Source organism: Tamandua tetradactyla, chromosome 9 (genome assembly GCF_023851605.1).
Source record: "Tamandua tetradactyla isolate mTamTet1 chromosome 9, mTamTet1.pri, whole genome shotgun sequence".
In the NCBI taxonomy this organism is placed as follows: domain Eukaryota; kingdom Metazoa; phylum Chordata; class Mammalia; order Pilosa; family Myrmecophagidae; genus Tamandua; species Tamandua tetradactyla.
This window is the reverse complement of record NC_135335.1, coordinates 29963927-29988714: the sequence shown is the minus strand read 5'-3', so window position 1 is coordinate 29988714 and position 24788 is coordinate 29963927. Positions and strand designations below refer to the sequence as shown.

General features: G+C 43.1%; 1 non-coding gene across 1 annotated transcript; it reads right to left on the bottom strand.

Moving 5' to 3' along the window:
- Positions 1 to 2887: 2887 nt before the first annotated feature.
- On the bottom strand, positions 2888 to 2959 carry TRNAE-UUC (transfer RNA glutamic acid (anticodon UUC)). The gene has a single exon. It is a non-coding gene; the product is annotated as a tRNA-Glu (tRNA).
- Between the last annotated feature and the right edge of the window lie 21829 nt (positions 2960 to 24788).

The window sequence follows — 24788 nt, the reverse complement described above, 5'->3', positions numbered from 1 at the left end:
GTTCTTTCACTCATTAACCCCCAACACCAATTCATTCATACTCTCAGGGGCATCTGTAAGATGCAGAAACAGAGACAGCTTGCCTAAGTCACCCAGCAAGGAAGGGGGTTAGCTGGGACTCAAACTGATAGCTGGGTGAATTCAGAAATAACGCTCCATCCCCCTTCATATTGAGGCCAGACACATTTTCTTGTGTGGCTCCTCCATGCTGCTTTTTCTCATAAGAGATGCTGCATGGGAAGGGCTGGCCAGCGCTGGAGCCTTTTGAAGCTGCTTTGGCTACAGCGGGAGCTGCTCCCCCAGCTCTGTCCCTTGAATGACAGTCTGTTGCTGGCAGAGGCCCTTGGCACCTGTGCCTCCACTGTCGAGCTGCTGCAGATGGCTGCTCCGTGGGGCTGTGCCCACTGTCCTGGTTAAAGAGGGACAGAGTCCAACCTCAGAGGAGGGTCTCCCCAGGCCCCTTGTCCCAGACACGGCCCCCCCGGCGGGCAGCACTTGCAAACACAGCATCCCTGCAAGGTGGGTGGCGCCCCACGTGGCCTGATGTGCAGAACGGCTGGCTCTTACCCACCTGCTCCACCAGCTGCTGGATGGAGCCCACACGGTGCCTGCAGCGCTCTGCTCAGTCCTGGTTCTGCCATCCATGCCTGGGCGACCTTCAGCAAGTCACTTAACCTCTCTGGGCCCCAGTTTCTTCCTCTGTCAGTTGAGGGAGGGATTTGGCTGGATGAGATGAGCTTCTGGTTCTGGAATTCTGATGCTATCCTTGGCATTATGCCGGTTTCATTGGTACCCTTGAAAAAATACACATATATATAGTCGTTCTTTTTGCACCAGATCAGAGCAAAATTAGCAACATTTGGCAATTAATGCATTTTTCCCCCCAAGACTCAACTCTTAAACAAAGTTCTGAGTGTTTGACTTTCATTTTAAATAGGTGGCTGTCAGGAGGAATTACGAGGCTCCTAAAGAAACACACAGACATTATAATTAAAGAGTTGCCAATCTTGACAGGTTGTAGGAGAGGAGAGGGGACGTGACAATGGGAATGGAGATGGGGAGGGGGACGCTCAGAGATGGGTGGGAGGAGAGGATGAGCCCCGGAAGGTGTCCTGACCAGGGGGATTGGTCTCAGCGTCAGCACCCAGCTGACCTACTCTAGTGACAAATTGAATAAGGTCCAAGTTGGGCACCTTATGGTTTGCAAAGCACTTTTACAACCTTGGTCTCTTGGGATCCCATGATGGCCCAGAAAGCCAGGTTTTATTAGTCCTATTCCCAGGGTGAAAAAAAAAATCTCAGTCACAGTCTGATATTGTGTGCCCCACCCTTATCCCCAGAATGAACTCCACCCTGACCTAGTCTGAAGCCCGCCGATCTAGTCTGAGCCTACTGTGACCTAGGCTGAGCCCTGCCCTGACCTAGGCTGAGACCCTCTCCTGGTACACGCTGAGCCCTGCTCCATCCAGCCTGAGCCTCACCAGTGACTAGCCTCAGCCCTGCCCCGTGCAGTCTGAGACCTTCTCCTGGTCTGGACAGAACCCTGTCCTTAGCCCAGGCTAGCCTAGATAAGCTGCAGCCAAATATATTCCCCTGGATGTAAGTTGGATGGACTAGAGATTGTGAGTGACACATACCCCTCTCCTGTTAGAGCTCTCTGCATGGGGCCATGGGAAGGAGGTCTATGAGGGGCGGCAGGAGGCTCCTGGTTTATTCCATATTAACCCAGAGTGGGGTATGTGAACGGGTGTGGGAGAACTGAAAGGGAATACCTTCTTGAGTGGAACCGATGTGTCCAGGCTCTCACAGAGAACTGGGTAGAAGTCAAGGGTGTGTTTTATTTCCTAGAGACAAGTGCTCTTTCCGCTGCCGGGTGTTGATTTTGGGCAGATCTATTGGCTGTCTGAAGTGCATCCTGAGAGTCTGGCTGTCTGACCAGCCAGGATTGGAAGCTGTGTGTGACCTCAGCAGGTTCCTTAACCTCTCTGAGCCTTGGTGTCCTCATCAATACACCTGACTGTACCCCCTAGGGCAAACATTGATGAAGGGCCTCTGGCACACAGTAGATGCTCGGCAAAGGTGAGTTTCCTGCTTTCTTTCCTCTTGTCTTTTCTCTTCAAGGCTGGCCAGCCCTCCATTCCCTCTGCCTTCATCATGGGCTCCCCCTCTGACAGGCACCTCATTAGCAGAATCTCTGTAAATAATGCCGAAGAGTTAGAGTTACAACAAGGTAGCTCATTAAAGCCACTTCGCTTGTCTCAGTTCCCAATTAGTGCTTCTGTGGGTGCAGCCCACAGGGCTGTGCAGTGACAGGGTGCCCCGGGCATGTCATGGGTCTGGGGAGGCTGGATCACCCCAAGGGAGGCAGTACTGGCAGCTCAAGGGGTAGAGGCCATAGGACCCGAGCAGGCAGCCCACTGCCCTGACCCAGCCTGCCCAGCATGCCTGAATGAGGGGTATGGAGCTACCAGCTGCCCCTGTGGTGGGAGGACCTGGCTGCTTCAGTCACCCCAGAAATGGACCCAGCTGGGGTCTTTGTTTGGCCTGGAGAGTGTTTTCCCCATCCTGTCCCTTCTAACGTCCATTCTCCCAAGACTCTCTTGGCTCCAGATTTCCGTTCCAGATTACTCTAACAAAACTTACTTGTCCTTGTGTCTCTTCGCAGAGTCTTCCTCTTAACTTCTTTCATGGATGAATAAATTTTTTCCACGGCAGCTTCTGGAGACAACGTTTTCCTCCTTGGGTGCCCAAGTCATGTATGACCACAATGGAGGGAATTTCAAGCTAGAAAGGAGAAGAAAGGTCCAGAAGGCTGTGGAATGCAGGGGTGATGATGCCTCTGCTTCCAGGACAAGTCTAACAAGTTACATTTTTTTTGGGGGGGGGGTACATGGACTAGGAATCGAACCCAGATCTCCCGCATGAAAGGCGGGCATTCTAACCACTGAACTACCCACGCACCCTCCAAGTTACATTTTTAAATATACTCTTCTAACACATGAAGAAACAGGCTCAGAGCATTGTAGGAAAATGGCAGAATAGTAAGTTCCAGGAATCGGTTCCTCTACCAGAACAACTATTAAACAGGTAAGGACGATCTGTCAACTATTGCAAAACCCTGGAGTCCAGTAAAACACTGTACAGCATTCAAGGAAGAGCAGGAGGAAGAAGCTGGTAAATATGTTAAATGCCACCAGTAAATTGCTTTCTCTGGGCAGCAGTTCTTGCTGCCCAGCCCCCGGTCTCCCAGCAGGCAGCACTGGGGTCTGGCCCCTGACATTGTTTGCTGGTACTCTCAACTTCCCCGAGATCCAGGGTGGACACGGGCCAATCACTGTTCACAGGTTTTGACTCTGAGGGCGGTCATTGCTCCAGCTTGCCCAGGGCAAGCCACGGAGGACACTTAAAGACACCATGCTCAGAGCTGCAGAGGACAGTTGAAGGGCTGCATTTTCTGGGCAGGCCAAGAAAGCGTAACTTTGAGAAACCATGGAAGAAATTCCTGTGCCTTTCCTGGTCCCTCAGGGCAGTCTGGAGCTGGCCTGTGCTCTAGTTGTGGGTCCCTGGCCTTGTTCCAGCTGGGAAACACTGACTTGGGAAACTCTTCTCTGGTGTGACCCCCTCCCCAGAATTTTCACTCCCAGCAAATGCAGCTTGACAGGGAAGCAGTGTAAGAAACAAATGAGGTGGGTGGTCCGGGACCAAGGCTTACCTGTCCAAATCCAGCAGAGGAACCCCCGGAGAGGGAGGAGGTCTGTCTCCTGGGAAGTAGAGAGGGAATTAAAGCTCTTATAAGCTGGAGAACTTGTAAACCACTAGCAAGCAGAAGCCCAGGACAAGATGCATGCCCAGAAAAGGCCTGGGGGGCCCTGCACTCTGCATTTACCTTGGGCTGGCCTTCCTGACAGGAGGGCTGCCAGCCCAGCAAAACCTCTGTCTTACCACCAGCTGGTTACAAAATCAAGGAATAGAAGTCTCAGGGAATAAATCCCAAAGGTAATATTTTAAAATATTAAAGTGCACAGTGTGCAACAAAAGATTGCAAGACAAACAAAGAACAGGAAAATGATGGCCCATTCAAAAAAAGAAGATAAAAATCCAGGAACATCAGGGAAGAAGACCAAGCAGTGGACATGCCAGATAAATCTTAAAAAAAAATCATAATGGTCAAGGAGATGAAGGAAAACACAAAGAAAGAACCAAAAACTGTTGGGAAAACAATGAATGACCAAAATGAGAATCTCAATAAAGGGACAGAAATCTTTGAAAGGAACCAAACAGAAGTACTGGAGTTGAAGACTACAGTAACTGCAGTGAGACATTCCCAGGACAGTTTCAATAGCAGATTAGACCTGACAGAAGAAAGAATCAGTGAATTTGAAGAGAAGACAATTGAAATGAGTCAGGCTGAGAAGTAGAAGTAAAAAATATTATAAAAAGTGAAAAGAGCCTAAGAGGCCTCTGGGACACCGTCGAGTGTACGAATATACACACTCTGGGAGTTCTAGAAAGAGAGAAAGGGACAGAAGGAATAGTCAAAGAAATATTGACAGAAAACTTCCAAAACTTAGCAAAAGATATGAATATAGACATTCAAGAAGCCCAGACAACACCAAACAAAATACACTTGAAGAAAAATATGCCCCCTCATATTGAACAAACTAGCAAATGCCAAGGACAAGGAGAAAGTTCTGAAAGCTGGAAGAGAAAAGCAATGTGTTATGTGCAAGGGAGTGACAATTAGACCGAGTGGTGACTTCTCATCAGAAACCATGGAGACAGGAAGGCAGTTTTAAATACTGAAAGAAAACAATTGCCAATCCAATAATCTTATATCCAGAGAGATTTCCTTTCACAAATGAAGGAGAGATTAAGACATTTCCAGGTAAACAAAAGCTGAAGGATTCATCACTACTAGAATTGCCCTATAAGCATTGCTAAGGGAGTTCTTGAGACCAAAAAGAAAGGACAGTAGACAGTAGTTCAAAGTGACATAAAGAAATAAAGACCTCTGTTAAAGGTAACCATTTGGGTAATTATAAATGCCAGTACTATTGTATCGTATTTTTTGGTAGGTAACTCTGCTTCTTTCTTCCTACGGTGCTAAACTGCAAATGCATAAGACATAATGATAAATCTATGCTTTTGGAAATACAGTGCACAAAGATATAATTTTTAACAAGTACAAAAAATTGGGGAGATGGAGGGGTATGCCATTGTGGTCAAATTGGTATCAAATCAAATATGATTGTTATAGATTTAGGATGTTAAATTTTAACCTCATGGTCACCACAAACAAAATACATGAAAAGAAATACAGAAAGAAATGAGAAGAGATTCAATATGGTGCAATTTAAAAAGGCAAATAAATATGGAAATATACAATAACTGAAGAATTGAGGGTCAAAACGTGCAAAACCTTACAAACACAAAATAACAAAATGAAAAAAAGAAAATCTTGCATTATCAGTAGTTACTTTAAATGTTAATGAATTGAACTCTCTAGTTGAAAGGCAGGGATAGACAGAATGGGTAAAAAAAAATTATTAACTATATGCTGTTTATAGGAGACTTATATTCAAACACATAAATAGGTTGAAAGTGACAGAATGAAAAATATATACCATGTAAGTAGTAACCTAAAGATCTCAACAAATAAATAACTAGTAAAGAGTTTGAGTCAATCATTTAAAAACCTTCCAACAAAGAAAGCCCAGGACCAGATGGCTTCAAAAAGGAATTTTACCAAACATTCCAAGAAGAATTAACACAAATCCTTATGAATTCATCCAAGAAATGACAGAAGAGGGAACACTTAATTCATTCTATGAAGTCAACATCCCCCCATACCAAAGCCTGATAAAGATACTACAAGAAAAGAAAATTACAGATCAATAACTCTCATGACTACAGATGCAAAAATCCTAAAATATAATATCAAACTGAATGCAAAGGCATATTAAAATAATCATACACCATGATCAAGTGGGATTTTATCCCAGGTATGCAAACATGGTTCAACATAAGAAAATCAATTAATGTAATGCACCATATTAATAGAATGAAGGGAAAAAACCCACATGATCATCTCAATGAGGAAAATGCATTTGACAAAACTCAGCACCCCTTCTTGATAAAAACATTTAGAAAACTAGGAATGGAGGGAAACTTTCTCAACATAATAAAGGGAATATGTGAAAAGCCCACAGCTAACATTATGATTAATGTTAAAGCTTTCCAGAAAAAGACTGGAAGCTTTTTCTCTAAAATCAGGAACAGTATAGGATTCCCACTGTCACCACTGTTATTCAACATTGTACTAGAAGTGCTAGTCAGAACAATTAGGCAGGAAAAAGAAACAAAAGACATTGAAATTGGAAAGGAAAAAGTAAAACTTTTTCTCTTTGCAAATGTCATGACAGTATATACAGAAAATACTGAAAAACCCACAATAAAGCTCCTAGAGCTAATAAATAAAATCAACAAACTAGTGTGGTATATGACAAACACTTCCCAATCAGTAGTGTTTCTATATATTTGTAATGAACAATTAGAAGAAGAAATAAAATAAAATTCCATTTACAATAGCAAATAAAAAATAAAATATCTAGGAATACATCTAACTAAGGATATAAAGGACTTGTTTACAGAAAGCTACAAAACATTGCAAAAAGAAATCAAAGAAGACCTAAATAAATGGAAGGATATATGTGTTCCTGGATTGGGAGACTAGACATTTTTAAGATATCAATTCTACTCAAACTGATTTACAAATTCAATGCAATCCCACAAAATTCCAACAACTTTCTTTTACAAATGGAAAAGCCAATCATCAGATTTATATACAAGGGTAAAGGGTCCTGAATAGCCAAAGCCATCTTGAAAAAGAACACAGTTGGAAGACTCACACATCCCAATTGTAAAGCTTATTACAAAGCCATAGTCATCAAAACAGTATGGGACTGGCACAAGGGCAGACAAATAGACTAGTAGAATCAAATTGAGAGCTCAGAAATCAGCCCTCACATTTATGGCCAATTGATTTTTGATAGGGGACAAAGAAAGAATAGTCTCTTCCACAAATGATGTGGGAAAACTGGATCTTCATTTACAAAAGAATGAAGGTGAACCGCAGCCTCACACCATATGCTAAAATAAACTCAAAAGATATCAAAGATGTAAATATAAGAGCCAGAACTGTAAACTTCCTAGAAGAAAATATAAGGAAGCATTTTCAGGACATTGTGTTAGGCAATGGGCTTTTAGACTTTAAACCCAAAGTTCAAGCAAAAAAGAAAAAAAGAAGAAAATAGATAAATGGGACCTTATCAAACTTTAAAACTGTTGTGCCTCAAAGGAATTCATCATGAAAGTAAAATTACAACCTACTCAATGGGAGAACACAGTTGGAAACCACTTAGCTGATAAGGATTTAATATCCAGAATACAAAAAGAAATCCTCTAACTCAACAACAGAAGAACAGACAACCCAATTAAAAACATGAAAAAGACTTGAATAGATATTTCCCAAGGAATATATACAAAGGGCAAAACAGCACATGAAAAGATGCTCAACATCACTAGCCATTAGAGAAATGCAAATCACATCCACGAGAATGGCAACTATTTAAAAAATTAGAAAACTGCAAGTGTTGTAGAGGATGTGGGGAAATGGGAATACTTGTTCATTGCTGGTGGGAATTTTTAATGGTGCAATCACTGTAGAAGACAATATGGCAGTTCCTCAGAAGGCTAAGTATTGAATTACCGTTTGACTTTGCAATCCCACTGCTAAGTATATACTCAAAAGAATTCAAAGGAAGGACTCTGTTTTAGTTTGCTAGCTGCCAGAATACAATACACCAGAAATGGAATGGCTTTTTAAAAAAGGGGAATTTAATAAGTTGCTAGTTTACAGTTCTAAGGCCGAGAAAATGTCCCAATTAAAACAAGTCTATAGAAATGTCCAATCAAATGCATCCATCCAGGGAAAGATACCTTGGTTCAGGAAGGCCGATAAGTTCAGCGTTTCTCTCTCAAATGAGAAGGCACATGGTGAACTCGGTCAGGGCTTCTCTCTCAGCTGGAAGGACACATGGCAAACACAGCATCATCTGCTAGCTTTCTCTCCTGGCTTCTGGTTTCATGAAGCTCTCCAGGAGGTGTTTTCCTTCTTCATCTCCAAAGGTAGCTGGCTGGTGGACTTTCTGCTTCGTGGTGCTGCAGCATTCTCTGTTCTCTCTGAATTTTCATTCTCCAAAGTGTTTCCTCTTTTGTAGGACTCCAGTAAACCAATCAAGACCCACCCAAATGGGTGGAGACATGTCGTCACCTAATCCAGCTTAACAACCACTCTTGACTAAATCACATCATCCAGGGAGATGATTTGATTACAGTTTCAAACACACGGTATTGAATAGGGATTATTCTACCTTTATGAAACGGGATTTTGATTAAAACATGGCTTTTCTAGGGGACATACTTCCTTTCAAACCAGCACACACTCTAACAGATATTGCACAGCAGTGTTCTTAGCAGCATTATTCACAATTGCTAAAAGATGGAAGTGGCCCAAGTGCCCATCAAAATTTGGGTGCATAAGCAAAATGTGGTATATACATGCAATGGAATAATATTTATTATTAAAAAGGGACAAAGTTCAGATTCATGTGACAACATGGATGAGCCCTGAAGACATCATGTTGAGTGAAATAAGCCAAACAGAAAAGGACAAATATTGTATGATTTCACTGATATGAAACATTCACAATAAGCAAACCCAAAGTGTCCCAGTCTAGAATATTAGGTTGCCAAGGTATAGGGTGGGGATAGGGAATAAGGAGTTAAGGCATAAATTGTACAGGGTTTCTTTTGGAGTGATGGAAATGTTTTGGTAATGGATGGTGGTGATGGTAGCACAGCATTTTTGAACATAATTAGCAACACTGGATGTGGTTAAAAGAGGAAACATTAGGCTGTGTATAGGGTACTAGAATAAAATTCATCAAATCCATGGAACGGCACACAACAGTGAACCCTAAGTTAGCCCATGGGCCATAGTTAATAGCACAATTATAAAAAAGTGCTTTCACCATTCCCTCTAAGATGAGGAGCAAGACAGGGCTGCACATTGTCACCACTATTCAACATTGTACTCGAAGTTCTTGGTAGAGCGACAAAGCAGGAGACAGGAACAAAAGGCATCCAAATAAGAAAGGAAGGAGTAAAACTTTCATTACTCGCAGATGATATGATCCTATACAAGGAAAATCCTGAGAAATCCATGACAAAGCTACTCGAGCTAATGAATTCAGCACAATGGTGGGATACAAGATTAATATACAAAAGTCAGTAATGTTTCCATATACAAGTACTGACTTTGCTGAGAAGACAATTAAGGAAAAAACTCCATTTAAAATAGCCACTAAAAGAAACGATAATTTAGGAATAAATTTAACCAGGGATGAAAAGGACCTGTACACAGAAAACAACAAAACACTGATAAAGGAAAACAAAGATCTTAATAGATAGAAAGATATTCTGTGTTCATGGATAAGAAGATTGAATGCCGTTAAGATGTCAGTTCTACCCAACTTGATCTACAGATTCAATGCAATAGCAATTAAAATTCTAACAACGTACTTCAAAAATACTTTTATCGAGAAATCTCCACGCATGTACAGTCCAACCATGGTGTACAATCAGGGGCTCCCAGTGTCAGCACGTAGGTGTGTATTCTTCACTGTGATCATTTTTAGAACATTTTCATCACTCCAGAAAAAGAAATAAAAAGAAAGAAAAAAAGAACCCATACATCCCATACCCCCACCCCTTCTCATTGACCACTAGTATTTCAATCTACACAATTTTTACCCTTTATTTCCCCCTATTATTTATTTCTGTTCTTATTTTTATACTCATCTATCCATGATGCTCTGGATAAAAAGAGCATCAGATACATGGTTTTCACAATCAGACACATCCTAAAAGCTATATAGTTATACAATCATCTTCAAGAATCAAGGCTACTGGAATACAGCTCAACAGTCTCAGGTACTTCCCTCCAGCCACTCCAATACACCATACACTAAAAAGGGATATCTGTATAATGCATAGGAATAACCTCCAGGATAACCTCTCAGTGACTGAAATCTCTCAGTCACTGAGACTTTATTTTGTCTCATTTCTCTCTTCCCCCTTTTGGTCGAGAAGGTTTTTTCATTCCTGTAATGTCAGGTCCCAGCTCATCCTTGGGAGTTAGGTCCCACATTGTCAGGGAGGTTTACACCCCTGGGAGTCATGTCCCACGTGGTGGGGAGGGCAATGAGTTCATCTGTCAAGGTGGCTTAGAGAGGGAGGCCACTTCTGAGGTGGCTTAGAGAAGGAGGCCACTTCTGAGCAACAAAAGAGGTTCTCTGGGGGTGATTCTTAGGCATAATTATAAGTAGGCTTAATTTCTCTTTTGCAGGAATAAGTTTCATAGCAGCGAGACCAAGATTGAGGCTCAGCCTATTGATTTGGTTGTCCCCACTGCTTGTGAGACTATCAGGAATCCCCCAGGTGGGGAAGTTCAATATTTCCTCCTTTTTCTCCAGTCCCTAAGGGGACTTGGCAAATATTTTTTTATGCTCTGCCCATATTACTCTGGGATATATCAGGGCATCACACTAACCTATATAAATCAACAAGAGCTCATGCCCTATTCAAGATTCTATGAAATTATGGCATTGAAGAAAACTGACCATGCAAGTTAAATTAGATAATGTGCTACCCAAAATATAATTTTTGCACCAAATAAACATCTCTCCCATTGGTATCTCACAGAGGTTGAAGTTTGAAAATATGGACCATATCGTCCTTTACCCAGTATTCCGACTTACCTTAGTCCTGTCCAGATCAGGAGTCTGATCGCTATTTCAACTTTTCTTTAACAGCTGCTGTATGGCGTACTGCTGACTTCATAGCTGTCCAGATCAGGAGTCTGATCACTATTTCAACTTTTCTTTAACAGCTGCTATATGGCGTACTGCTGACTTCATAGCTGCAGAGGGCTCTAACTCTGGATCTCAGGTGTCAGATAAATACCCAAGTTTTCAGGGAATGACCAGCAAACAACCTATTCTGAAGACTTAGGAAAGCTAGTTATCAACTTTATTTGGAAGGAAAAGAAACCAAGAATAACTGAAGATATCCTAAGAGAGAAGAGTGGAGTGGGAGGAGTAACACTTTACAGCTTACTACAAAGTCACAGTGGTTAAAACAGCATGGCCCAAAGAAGTTTTGACCAATGGAACCAAATTGAGAGCACAGAAATTGACCATCAAATCTACAGTCAATTAATATTTAATAAGGCCCCTAAATCTGCTGAATTGGGACAGAATAGTCTTTTCAATGAATGGGCATAGGAGAACTGGATATCAATTGCTAAAAGAATGAAAGAGGACCCCTATCTTACACTCTGTACAAAAATTAACTCAAAATAGGTCAAAGGCTTAAATGTAAGAGCTACTACCATAAAACTCCTAGAAGAAAATATAGGAAAACATCTTCAAGACCTAGTAATAGGAGGTAGCTTCCTAAACTTTACACCCAAAGCATAAAACTATGTAAGGAAAAAATAGGTTTTTTTTTTTTCCTGAGGACAAATGGGAACTCCTCAGAATTAAAAGCTTCTGTGCCTCAAAGGAGTTTGTCAAAAAGGTGAAGAGACAGCTAACTCAATGGGAGAAAATATTTGGTAACCATATATTAGATAAAGGTTCGATAGCATGTATATATAAAGAAATTATACAACTTAACAACACAAAGTCCAAACAATCCAATTCTAAAAAGGGTAAAAGATATAAATAGACATTTTCCTAAGAGAAAATACAAATGGCTAAAAAACACATGAAGAGATGCTCATCTTTCATCAGCTATAAGGAAAGGGCAAATCAAAATTACAATGAGATACCACCTCACACCTATAAGAAGGGCTGCTATTAAACAAACAGGGAACTACAAATGTTGAAGAGGCTGTGGAGAAATTGGAACACGTATTCACTGCTGGTGGGAATGTATAATGGTTCAGCAGCTGTGGAAGATAGTTTGGCGATTCCTTAGAAAACTAAATATTGAATTTCCCTATGACCCGGCAATACCAATATTAGGTATAAATCCAGAAGAGTTGAAAGCTGTGACTCAAACAGATGTTTGCACATTGATGTTCCTAGTGGCACTATTCACAGTTGCCAAAAGGTGGAAACAATCCAAATGTCCATCAACCAATGAGTGGATAAAATATGGTATATACATATGATGGAATATTAGGCAGCATTAAGACAAAATGATGTCCTGAAGCACATGACAACATGCATGAACCTACAGGATGTAATGTTGGGTGAAATAAGCCAGATACAAAAGGAAAGATACAGTATGATTTCATTATTATGACTCTGGTGAAGAGAGCAACCCCCAAATCATACTGCCCAGGAAGAAAATCTGTACATATATATAGCAATGAATTAAACGATGCATCTCTGCAGCTAGAATATGCAAATGAATTCACAAGCAACGGCTTCCATATGTTTCACATTTTTAGCATTGATCATTCATAATGATTCTATTTGAAAAAGAAAAAAATTGGCCATTTAAATTTATTAAGCTTGATAACTGTATTTAAGGTGGTTACATAAGTGAATACCCTTGTTCTTAGGAAATATATATGGAAGAATTAAATGTTCAAAGAATCTGAAGTATATAATCCATATTTGTGTGTTTAGAAAGTATATAGATAACTGAACAGATACATCAAACATGGCAAAATGTTAAAAATTTTTGGATCTGGGTATCTTGGTGGGGGGATAGTTCTAGCTCTCTGCCTGGGTTTTGCATTATTTTTGTAACTGTCCTATAAGTTTGAACTTATTTCAAAATAAAAAGCTTAACTTAATGTGCTTTCATTAATTGTAACAACTGTATCACACCAATGCAAGGTGTTAATAATAGGGTGGTATATGGGAATCTTGTGTTTTAGTCATGATTGTTCTGTTAACCCACAACTCACAACTTCTCTAAGGAAAAATTAAAAAAAAAAAGGCTCAGAGAGGTTCAGTTCATTCCCCAGATCACGAGCTGATGGGTGGCAGTTTAGAGCCAGAGCCAAAGTCATTCTAGAACCTGCCTTCTGGTGCTTGAATGTTTTGGCTTGTGTGCTGCTTACCCGTGCACAGGTTAATGGGAATGGAGTGAGCCTCCAGTGTCCCGTCTGCCCCCCGCCCAGCAGCACAGCCCACCCTGTTCCATCTTTTCCCAACCAGATTTCTCTCTACCTGACTGCACTTTCTTGTTTTCACTTCGGGGATGCATTTTCTGTTTTACTTTGGGAAGGAAACGGCTCCTAATTTCTCGCCCTCTCTCCGAATCGATAACTTAGCTGGGCAAGGCAGAAAATGAAATTTACATTCAGTTGCTTCCATGGCAACCACAGCTGGCTGGACTGGCTTTCCTTGCTCTTCTTCTTGGCTCCCCGAGAATATGGCAAGGGTATTTAAACAGAACTAGAGTGGGCCGGAGCCCTTTGACCAACATTTCCTCTGGCTGAGTGTTATGTCCATGAAGGGAGCAGAGCTTTCCTTTCTCCAGTATATCGGAGGAGCAAATGGCTTGTGCCATTTCAGCATCACCCAGGCTAACACTTTTTAAGCACTGACAGTGTGCCAAGCTTTGTGCTAGGTGCTAAAGCCTTTTCTGCTTTAATCTTTGCTTCAATCCTATGTGGTTGGTGCCATTGTTATCCCATTTTACAGATGAAGAAATTGAGATATGGGAATAACCTTACTCAATATCACACATACCTGGCTCAGAAGAGTCAGAACCACTGAAATGGAATCTTGATTTTCTGTCTGCCCCAATCTGTGGTCTTAAGCATTCTGCATTGGGGCAGTGGTGTTCAGAGCTCACATGAGGCTCAGAGGGGAATCACTCACTTCTTGATGTCCCATGGTCTACAGAGATGGTTACAGCATGGAGGTTGGGAGCACAAGTCTGCAACCAGACAGCCTCTGTGCTCCATTTCTTCAGCTCTGCAGTAAGGATAAAACAGAGCGTCTGGTTCCTAGAGTGGTTGTAATGATTAAGTGAGATAAGCCTGAGGAGCCCTTGGTGGCATGCCTGGCACAATGTAAGTGGTCAGTATTAGTATGGGTAGCTGTCACTTTTGGGAGCCATGGGTGAAACTAGTGGAATTTGGCCACAACCACATAACGTCATTAGATTGTGCTGGAAAGATGGAAAGGCACACAGACTGTGGGAGCCCAAGGAGGCAGCAACAAAGACTGGGGGCGAAGGATGTTTCCTGCAGGAGGCAACACCTGTTGGAGCCCCCCACCTCCTCCAAGGGAAAGCAAGAGTTCCGTGTATGGGGAGGGAAAGGATGGGGTAAAGAGAGGGGGGATTTGAGGCAAAGAGATTGGCAGGGAGGAAAGGGGGCAAGGACTAGCAAGGGGAGCCAGGGTTGGAGCCAAGAATCTGGGTCCCTTAAGGGGTTTGTATAGGGAGTATTCCTCATTTCTAGCCACTGAGCATCTACTTCCTCTCCCGCTTTCCTTTCTTCCTCTATTCTCAGTTTGAGTGCTTCTGGAGGGGCTGACTCCACCCCCTTGGTCATATATGGCCACATGACTCAGCCCTAGCCAATAAGAGATCTGAATCTCCCTAAAGATGGTGATTGGGTGGGAGGTAAGCATATGACCCAAGCAGAGCCAATCAGTCAATGCATGTCACACCTGAGACTTTTGCTAGAGCTATAGGAAAGATTCTTTCCTTGCGGTGGAGGGGATGATGGTGGGGTAGGGAAGCTGGCTAAACTGGTAAAATGTAAGCCTGAAGCATCTGAGGGCTATCTTTGCCATCATGATGAGGGAAGTCTGCATGAGAATGAACCCAACACAGAGGAGAGCATAGCTTAGTGGCAAGAGTTGGATTCTTGGCAATGTCCCTGGATCCAGCTATGCCTGAATTCTCAAAGCTTTTTCCACACCTGAGTCAGTGCATAAACTTCCTTTTATTTAAGCATGTGTGAGTGGGAACTCAGCCTTTTGCAATGATAAGATCCTTCCTTGGGCTTGAGGAGTGGCTGGCAATGGAACTGAGAGATTAATAGGTGCCAGGTCACAAAGTTTTAAAATGATGTGGTAAGGAACTTTAATTTGGAGGTTGTGGTAGTTTGGAGGCTGTATGTACCCCAGAAATGATCATGTTATTTTAATATATTCCTGTGGGTGCAGACCTACTGTAGGTGGGACCTTTTGACTAGGTTATTTCAATTGAGATGTGACCCACCTCATTCAAGATGGGTCTTAATTTTCTTACTGAAGTCCTTTGTAAGAGGATAAAACACATACAGAAGCTAAAAAATTAAACTAATAGAAGCTCAGGGAAAAATCCCTAGAGAAGCTGAGAGACAAGGGTGCACACAGAAGCTGAGAGAGGAAGCCAATGAAGCCAGAAGCTGGAAGCAAGGAAACCCAGAGAGAAGGACCAGCAGACATCACCATTTGCCTTGCTATCTGACAGAAGAGCCCAATCTCACTGGAAACTGATCTTCAGAGAAGGTATCAATCAGCCTGACGACGACTTAATTTGGACATTTTTCATGGCCTCAGATCTGTAAACTTGTAGGCTGATAAATCCCAATTTTAAAAGCCAACCCGTTTCTGGTATATTGCATTTCATTAGCTTTATCAAACCAGAACATAGGTGATGTGGAATTCTTAGTGGATGCGGTAGTCAGATTCAGGTGTCAACTTGGCCAGGTGAAGGTACCTAGTTCTATTTCTGTGGACATAAGCCAATGGCATGTGAACCTCATCTGGTGCTGATATCTGCAGTCGGCTAGGAGGTCTGTCTGCTGCAGTGAATGATGTTTGATTTAATTGGCTGGTGCTTAAATGAGAGAGCTCCAGGTAGCACAGCCCAAGCAGCTCAGCATACCCCATCTCAGCACTTGCAGCTCAGCCCAGGCCTTTGGAGATGCAGAAAGGAATCACTCCCAGGAAAGTTGTTGGAACCCAGAGGCCTGGAGAGAAGGCCAGCAGAGATCATCCTGTGCCTTCCCATGTAAGAAAGAACCTCAGTTGAAGGTTAGCTGCTTTTCCTCTGAAGAAATAAATGTCAACTAAATAAATCCCCTTTTATTGAAAACCAATTCTTCTCTGGTGTGTTGCATTCCAGCAGCTAGCAAACTAGAACAGTGGATTACAAGCAGAGCAGTGATATGATCAAATCTGGGCTTCTGAAAGCTCCTCTGGCAACAATGTACTGAAGTGACTTAAAATTTAGAAGGGGGACAATTAGATGTCTGGTGTGGTAGAAAAGGTGAAGGAAGGTGATTCTGAACCAAGGCAAGGTACATTAATTTCCTATTGCTGCTGTAACAAATTACCAGAAACCCATTGGCTTAAAACAATACAAATTTATTAACTTACAGTTCTGAAGGTCATAAATCTGAAATGGGTTTCACTGGCCTTTGTGGAGGCTTTTGGGGTGAGATGGGTCTAACTCCTAGGGTGGTTGACAGATTAAATGTGTTACACCTATTGCATATGCCTATTGCATAAGTCCCTGTGGGATGTGAACCTACTGTAAATAGGACTCTTTTTTTGCATGGGCAGGCACCGGGAATTGAACCCTGGTCTCTGGCATGGCAGGCAAGAACTCTGCCACTGAGCCACCAAGTCCCTTTAAATAGGACTTTTAAATGATGTTATTTTCAGTGAAGGTGTGACCCAACTGAACCAGGATGGGTCTTCCTCCAATATGGCAGAAGCTCTTAGAAACAAAACAAATTGGGCATTTCAAGGGGAAGCTGGAAGTCAACACAACCTGGAAGAGAAAGGCGAGGCCATCGCCATGTAACAGGAAAGCCAAAGAATCCAAGGAACACAGCCAGTCAGAAAACGCCTTACCCCAGGAGGAAGCAAGCCTTTCATTCTCTAAAATTGTGAGACAGTAAATTCCTGTTGTTTAATATTTTTTGCGTGATATTTAGCATAGAAGCTGGGAAACTAAGACCAGGGGATGATTCATTTCCTTGCCTTTTCCAGCTTCTAAGGACCACCTGTGTTCCTTGGCTTATGGTACCTTCTCCATCCTCAAAGTATGTCCCTTCATTATCTACTTTTGTCCCATATCTCCTCTCTCTGACTCTGACCATTCTGTTTCCCTCTTATAAGGACCTTTGTGATTCCATTGAGCCTACCTAAATAAACCGTGATAATCTCCTCATTTCAAGATCCTTAACTTCAGCATATCTGCAAAGTTCCTTTTGCCATGTAAAGTAACTTGTTCACAGGTTCTGGGGACAAAAACATGGGCACATTTGGGGGGGCATTATTCAGTCTATCACATTCCAGATAGGGGGTGCAATGAGAGGATGATGGAGCAAGTGAGGATAGGACATTGGGAAGAGAGGGGTTGAAACTGTCGATTCCAGACTATAATCAGGTAAGAGAAGGAAAGTGAAGAGGGGGTACTGACAGCTGAGAAAGTAGACAAAAAACTAACTAACCTTTGTTGAGTGCCTGCTGTGTGCCTGGCCTGGGCTAAGAGCTGAGCGTGTCATCGCTTTTCAATGATCCATCCTCCTGTCTTGCACAACTCCACTTGAATGTCTATTGTGCCGCTCAAATTCAACCTGTCCCAAATGTCTGCATCCAGCTCCTTCTGCAGGCTTCCTCATCCCTGATTAAGGCATCTACATTCTTCCAGCGGCTTGACCTGAAAACCTTAGTGTCACTCTTGGCTCCTTTCTCTTACAGTCCCACAACCCAAGTCTTTTGTCGTCATTTTCAAAATATGACACAATCTGACCGCGTCTTATGCCTCCATTTGGGTCCACGTGATGTCATGTCTTCCCTGGATGATTGCACAACCTCCTTAGTGGGTCTCTCATCAGCCCCCTCAGTCTATTCACTACACATCCCTCTTCTCCAAACCCCACAACAATTTTCAACTCATCTGAAGTCAAAGCCCAAGTCCATGAATTGACCCTGGAGTCCTAACATGCTTGGGTTTATTACCACTCACCTTGCTTTTAACCACCTCTCCCTCCTGACTCCACTCCAGCCCCTCTGGCCTTAGTTTTCTACAAACAGACCAGACTCCTCCAACCTCAGGACATTTGCATCTGCTGTTTCCACTGCCTGTAACACTCTTCCTCAGATACTCAGATGACTTGCTTCTTCACCTTATTCAGGTCTTTACTCAAATGTTAACCTTCTCAGGGAAGCCTTTGCTGATTGTCCTATTTTAAATGATGCCCCCACCCCCACCCCCAGCTCCAGAAGAGGGGAATGGCTCAGCCCTGGCAACCTTGCTTGTATCCACACAGGCTTGAAGTGCAGCCTTGGAGTCTTCAAAGGACGCCGTTCGATTCTCCTGAAACCCAAGGTACAATTCCTCACTGCCTCTCAGATTCTATTGAGCTATGGGGTTATAGAGCTGCATTATATAAAACTACATAGCTGTAGTCTAGATTTGGCTCTCTGGCAATGGGCAGGCATCCAGCCCCTTTTGCCTCAGTGTCACTGTTTTGGGTAGATGTGACAAGAGCCAGGGAACTGACGCCTTTGAACTCTTCCTCTCACTGTCTGAATCTAAACATGGTTAATTGTATCTTTCCTGGCCAAATCAGTCAGGCCTTGACCTCGGCCTTACCTTTCTGTGTGTGCCTGGCAATCACCATTGGTCATACTACATTCAAATTAATATGTTTTGCTGCCTCTGTCTCCATGAGGACAGGGATTTAGGCCTGTTTTGTACATGATTCTATGCCCAGCTCCCAGACCTGGGGCTGGCATACAGTAGGTACTCAATAACCACTTGTTGAATGAATGAAGATGAATTTCCATTGAGTCCATTTTGCAGATAAGGGAACTGAGGCACAGGAAGGTCACATAGCCAGTCAGAGGTAGGGATAGGACTTGGAACCAGGCATCCAGGTCCAGATCGCAAGCTCTTGGACTTTAAGGCTCACCACTTTCTGTTGGCTGGGGGTTTCTGAAAAGGTGAAGAACAGGTTGTGTGGAGCTGCTAAGAAAGCAATCAGGAGTAAATAGAGTCAGTGGTGGCAGGGTATTTGTAGCTGAGCTTTAATAAGTTTCTGGTGGTGACCCAGTAAGGGTGTGGCTGAGAAGCTGGGAGGCTGAGATGGAGATGAGAGGGTCTTTGGAAACTTGTGATAGTTTGAAGCTGTATGTACCCCAGAAAAGATCATGTTTTTATAGCTAAACCATTTCTGCAGATGTGGAACTCGTAAGCAGGATCTTTTGGTGAGTAGGATCTTAACTTGAGACGTAACCTACTTCATTCAGGTAGGTCTTAATCATCTTCCTCGAGTTCTTTATTAGAGGATAAGAGGACACAGACGCTAAGAAAGAAACACACAGAGAAGCTGAGAAAGAAAAGCTGGAAGCTGAAGTCAGTGAAACCCAGGAGAGAAGGAGCAGTGGATGACATGTGGCAGAGAAGTTGAGGATTTCCAATAGCCAGTCTTTAGGGAGAAAGCATTGCCTTTTTTTTTTTTTTTTAGCAATATTTCCCTACATTTTCTTCTAAAAGTGTTATGTTCTCATCTCTAACGTTTAGATCTTTGATCCATTTTGAGTTGATTTTTGTATAAGGTGTGCTCTTTCATTCTTTTGGATATGAATATTCAGTTCTCCAAACACCATGTATTGAAGAGGCTGCTATGTCTCAGTTGAGTTGGATTAGCCATTTTATCAAAGATTAATCGCCTGTAAATGAGAGGGTCTATTTCTGTACACTTAATTTGATTCCTTTGGCCAATATATCTATCTTTATACCAGCACCGTGCTATTTTGAGGACTGTAGCTTTGTGATATGTTTTAAAATCAGATCGTGTGAGACCTCCCACTTCATTCCTATTCCTCAAGATATTATCAGCTATTCAAGGCATGTTGACCTTCCAAATAAATTTGGTTATTGGTTTTTCTATTTCTGCAAAGTAAGTTGGTGGGATTTAAATGGTATTGCATTGAATCTATATATCAATGGGTAGAATCAACATTTTCATTATATTTAGTCTTTTGATCCATGAACATGGTATGCCCTTCCATTTACTTAGGTCCTCTTTGCTTTGTTTTAGTAATTTCTTGTTGTTTTCTGTGTGTAGGTTTTTTGTGGTCTTGATTAAATTTAATACTAAATGTCTGATTTCATTTGGTTGCTATTGTAAATGTATTTTTTTTTCTTGATTTCCTCCTCAGAATGCTCATTATAAGTTTGTGGAAGCACTACTGATTTTTGAGTGTTGATCTTGAACCCTGATACTTTGCTGTACTCATTTATTAGCTTTAGAAGCTTTGTTGTAGATTTTTCAGAAGTTTTGACATATAGTATTATATAATTTGCAAACAGTGAAAGTTTTACTTCTTCCTTTCCAATTTGGATGCCTTTATTTCTTGTCTAGTTGCTCCAACTAGAACTTCCAGCACAATGTTGAATAACGATCATGGAAGGGCATCTTTTCTTGTTCCTGATCTTAGAGGAAAAGCTTTCAGTCTTTCCCCACTAATTATGATGCTAGCTCTGGGTTTTTCATATATTCCATTTATCATGTTGAGGAATTCCCCTTCTATTCCTATCCTTTAAAGTGTTTTCATCAAGAAAGGCTTTTGAATTTTTGTCCAATGCCTTTTCTGCATTGACTTTTGCTGCCTTCATTTGGATGTTTTCATGGCCTCAGAATTCTAAGCTTGAAGGTTAATAAATCCTAATTATGAAAGCCAACTCATTTCTGGTTTATTGCATTTTGGCAGGTTGTGCACATGGCCACCCAGGTCATCTGGTGAAGGGAGACTGAGGCCACAGCCATCAGCAGAGGGCAAGGGTAGGCAGCAGTGGGAATGCATGCAGGAGAGGAAGCTCAGAGCAGAAGTACCATCAGCAAAGACTGGAGGGAGGGCTTCCATCATGGGCTGCGATTGCGGACAATGGTGTATGAGGCCTCGGAGACTGAGCTGGTGGCAGGGAAGGGAAAAACATATTCCTTGCAGGGCTGTTGGGGGGATGTGGGATGTGGGATGTGGGAGGTTGAATTGTGCATCCTAAAAACACATCCATGCCCCCTGGGTGGGTGTGAGCCCATTGCACATGGGACCTTTTGGAGATGTTAGTTTTAGTTCAGGTGTGGCCCAAATGAAGCAAGGTGGGCCTTAATCTGTATTCCTGGGGGCCTTATTAAGAGAACCTGGAAGTCACAGAAGCCAGAAAGGAGAGGACATCCCACTGGATGAGAGAAAGATACAAGCCAAGGAACCCCAAGGACTGTGGGCAGCCAACACCAGAATCCTAGTCTTTGGAGAGAAAGCAAGTCTTGCAAATACTTGATTTTGGATTTTGCTTTATCTCAGAACTGTGAGCCAATAAATTCTCACTGTTTAAGCCAACCCATGTGTGGTATTTGTCATAGTAACTCAGGCAAACCGAGACAGGGGTCTAACAGCATAGCCCTCAGATGGGCTTGGGGCCAGGTAGGACATAGTCATCTAGGTCCCTTAAATGAGCTACCTCGGGCCATGAAGAAGCAGCCCTCAGTCAACTCCAGTCTGAGGGCAAGAGAGTCTGAGTTTTGTCCAGGGAGTCGGGCAGATGGTTAGGTTCTGATGTCAACTTGGTCAAGTGATGACATCCAGTTGTCTGGTCAAGCAACACTGGCCTGACTGTTGCTGCAAGGATATTCTGTGGCTGATTGATAAACTGGAAGGCTGGCATGGTAAATTATCAATTAGCTGATTGCATCTGTGGCTGATTACATCTGCAGCAACTAAGGCATGTCTCCCACTGATGAGATAATCCTATCAGCCAGAGACTTTTGATGTGTATATATATATATATATATATAGTGTGTGTGTACATGGGCAGGCTCCAGGAATTGAACCCAGGTCTCTGGCATGACAGATGAGAATTCTGCCACTGAGCCACCATTGCATTGCCCACTTGAACACTTTTTAAGGAAGAAGAGAGACTCTTTCACTGCTTTTTCAGCCAGCCAGCCTCTTCTAGAGTTCGTCCAGACCCTTCATTGGCGCCACCAGCCTCACAGCCTGCCCTGCAGATTTTGGACTCTTCCATTCCCATGGTTGCATGAGACAGCTTCATAAATCTCACATTTACAGATCTCTCCTGCTGGCTCTGTTTCTCTAGAGAATCCTGACTAACACAGTGGGTGAATGGGAATCTTTCCCAGGGTTCAGATTTTCCCAGTAACTTATGAGTCCATCCCAAGCAGATGAATGAATTTTGTCCCCAAGGGTGCCCTGTGTCTTCTGCTTCATTTCTTCCCCTTGGTTCTCTCTGGTTCTCTAAAGAGAATATGCCTTGTTTTACTGTGCGGCAGGGTGGGCCACAGTGGCTCAGCAGGTAAGGATGCTTGCCTGCCAAGCCTGAGGACCCGGGTTCGATTCCCGGTGCCTGCCCATGTGAAAAAAAAAAATTGCCAAAATAGGGGCGTGTTACTGGGCGGGCCATGGTGGTTCTGCGGCAAGAATGCTTGCCTGCCATGCCAGAGGACCCGGGTTCGATTCCCGGTGCCTGCCCATGCAAAAAATAAATAAATAAATAAATAAATAAATAAATAAATAAATAAATAAAAATAATGTGCAGCAGATGCTGTGACGCCTCGTCCATTTCCCTCCCTCCATCTGACATCGTTGCATGGCCGCCTGACTTCCAATTGTCACCTTGTGCCCAAGGCCTTCCCTGGCTGAACCTGCTCTGCCTGTGTGCATGGCAGGCCTACAGAGCTGGGAATTAAAGTCCCCCAGGAGTAGCCCTCTCCAATGATGGATAAACACCCCAGCTCTACACCCCTTGGGGGACCACTCTGAGCACGTGTACTCTGCTGTTTCCCAGGAGTCCCCAGGAATTTCAAGCTCCATTTGCCCTCTGGGGTGACTTTGAGTGAGTGCACCCTCACCTGTCCTTCCCTGCCCCCTCTCCCTAGGGTGCTTCCTGGGATAAGCTCCCAAATGACCTACTCACCTTTGGAGCCCGGGTCTCAGGGTCTGCTTTGGGAGACTCCAACCTAAAACATTGTGGGTTTTTTTTTCTTTACCAAGTATTAAGACATTAATATATATTCAGGCTAGAAATGTGAAAAAGTCAGAGCAAAACAGAGAACCTAAATTACCCATAATCATGAGGCCACATATTACCATTTTTTATACATTTCCTTCTACTCCTTTTTTCCTCCTGGACAATCCACAAAAATATGGGTTCCCTTCTTTGTCCTCCCAACGACTTCATAAAGCAGTTACTATTTTATTATCCCCATTTTGCAGGTAAAGGAACTGAGGCCATAGAGGGCTTGTGAAACTTTCCCAAACTCACAAAGTTGGCAAGTGGCAGAGAAGAAATTCTACTCCAAGGGAATGTGGAAATGCGCTTGAAATACACGTATTTTACAAAATTGGTATCCCACTGGCCTTTATATTAGCTTACCACCAATATTTTCCTATGTCTTAATAGTTTGCAAAAGCAGTATTTTTAGGGCTGCATTAATTCATGTTGTAAGGGTACCCCATAATTAAGGGTTTTTTGCTTTTCCTTGTTTTCTCTCTCTCTTCTCTCTCTCTCTCTTTTTTTTCCTATCCTAAACAACACTCCAACGAACATCCTCAAATGTCTGCCTTCGAGATATTTTAAAGTAAGTTCTTTGGAAAATGGTCCCTCCTACCCCAGCAGCATTCAAAAGGCCTAAGAGACAGCGCAGCCATCACTTGCCCAGTCCGGGATACGGCTCCATGGCAGGCTGTGAGGGCCCAGGGAGGGACGCCTGCCTGCCCAAGGTGATTGCCGAAGAGCCAGGGAGGCCCAGGACTCTGCCTGTTGGTCCCAAGTCCTTTCTCCTTCAAACCCTGCGGTTTCTGAAATGGGCCCCAAGGTGCGGCCCCAGAGCGCTCCACAGCATGCCAGGTGGCGCCCTCGCCCTCGCCCGGAGAAGCCCGCGCCTAAGCCAGGTGCAAAGAATTCCCGAATTACTCGGGGAATTCACGGAGCCTGGGAGGCCCGCTGGTGCTCCGGGCCGGCAGGAAACACACCGCCAGGGGCAGGGAGAGTAGGCCCTGACTGCAGGGGCGCCACTTCTCAGCTGCTGCCCGCTGAGTCCGGGCGAGAGTGGCCCTGGCGTGCGCTGGACGCACGCTTCCCAAGGACATGAAAAAACTCCCGAAAAGTTAATGTGCAGTCCCCGCAGGTTTAAAGTTTACCAACGGACTCATTTCTCTTTTTTAAGTTTAATTTTTTTGGAATAGATTAGACATGCACAGGGAAAAGAGGCCCCATCCCTTTCTGTTCCCCTCTCCCATTCCAGCATAACAGAGGTCATCTGTCCCATTTTGGAGTCTTTCGCATAACAAGCAGATATAAATATACATGATTATTCCTCTTCTCTTATTACACAAAAGGTGTTATATTTTGTGTCCTGTTTTGTACCTTCTTTCACTTAGTAAGACAGCCTAGAGATCTTTCCGTCTCAGTACATGGAGAGCTTCTCTTTTTCTTTTTCTTTCTAATAGGGCCATAGTGTTCTACTGTGTGAGTGCATTGGTCTTTATTTCACCCACTGGTTCTCATCCCTGGGCGATTTTGTCCTGGCAATGTTTGGGAACATGCTTTTGACTGGTATGAATAGTGTGTGAGTGTGTGTGTGTGTTTCACTTGCATTTAGTGGGTAGAGGTCAGGGATGCTGCTAAATCTCAGGAAAACTTCTCACAACAAAGAGTTA